The following is a 1,585-nucleotide window of genomic DNA, read 5'->3' on the forward strand; positions in this document are numbered from 1 at the left end:
AAATGGTTGGACCTGGAGGGCATCATCCTGAGTGAGGTAACCCAATTACAAAAGAACTCAAATGATATGTACTCACTGGTAAGTGGATATTAGCCCAGAAACTTAGAGTACACAAGATATAAGATACAATTTGCAAAACACATGAAACTCAAGAAGAACGAATTGGTAAGTTTTAGTTGAGTCTTTTAATGAAATCTTGTATCATGTCACCTGGTTCGTGAATCATTCCTTTGTCCCTAAGTCATACTATGTATTCTACCTTCAGAGGCTTCCCACTTGTCAAATACAGTGCTTGTGATTGAGAAACTCATTTTCTTTTTCTTTTATTAGATATTTTCTTTGTATACATTTCAAATGCTATCCCGAAAGTTCCCTATACCCTTCCCCCGCCCTGCTCCCCTACCCACCTACTCCCACTTTTTGGCTTTGGCATTCCCCTGTATTGGGCCATATAAAGTTTTCAATACCAAGGGGCCTCTCTTCCCAGTGATGGCCAAATAGGCCATCTTCTGCTACATATGCAGCTAGAGACACGAGCTCTGGGGGTACTGATTAGTTCATATTGTTGTTCCACGTATATTGTTGCAGCAAGCAGGTGGCACATGCCTTTAATCCCAGCACTAGGGAGACAGAAGCAGGCAGATTTCTGAGTTCGAGGCCAGCCTGGTGTACAAAGTGAGTTCCAGGACAGCCAGGGCTATACAGAGAAATCCTGTCTCAAAACAACAAAAACAAAACAAAAACAAAAAAAAACCAAAAAACTCTTTTTCTTTACTGAGATGGCTCAGAGGTTAAGAGCATTGACTGCTCTTCTGAAGGTCCCGAGTTCAAATCCCAGCAACCACATGGTGGCTCACAACCATCCATAATGATATATGATACCCACTTCTGGTATGTCTGAAGACAGCTACAGTGTACTTATATGTAATAAATAAATAAATCTTTAAACAAAAAACTATAACTGCAGTAATGCTGGCAATTTAGATATGTTAGAGAGAAGCCATAAATTAAATCTTTCATATAAAACCTTATGTAAAAGTTCATGAATTAATGATGAAGGAAAAAAATACCATATGCTGAAGTTGGGAGGGATAAGTTTCTTCATGATACTGTGAAAAAGAAAAAAATTCATCCTAGTTTTGTTTTTAATTCAAACTAATAGTTATAGCTACATTACATGGCTTTAAGTAAAAGAAGCTGGAAATTTGTCTACATATATGTATACATATGTATACACACACACGGTTTAGTTATACAGTTTTCAGTTGTGTAATGGAAATCTTGGAATGTATCCCTAAAGAATGAGGAGTGTTACTAATTAAAAAATGAAAGTGGCCTTTACTTTGTTCTTTGCATTTTTCTTTATTTTAAACTTTTTCTTTGAAATAATTATGTACACTGTAGGAAGTTGCCAAAATCATATGAATCCCATTCACTTTTCACCTGTTTTCCCCAATTGTAATACTTAATGTAACTATGGTAAAATGTTGGAATTAGGAAATTGCCAATGGGACTGCATTAGTTATGAAAGCAGAAAACTGGCCTGAGTAGGACCACAGGCCTCTTCTGGCCGGACCAGCACCGG

The sequence above is a fragment of the Mus caroli genome, chromosome 3, assembly GCF_900094665.2.
Source record: "Mus caroli chromosome 3, CAROLI_EIJ_v1.1, whole genome shotgun sequence".
Classification (NCBI taxonomy): domain Eukaryota; kingdom Metazoa; phylum Chordata; class Mammalia; order Rodentia; family Muridae; genus Mus; species Mus caroli.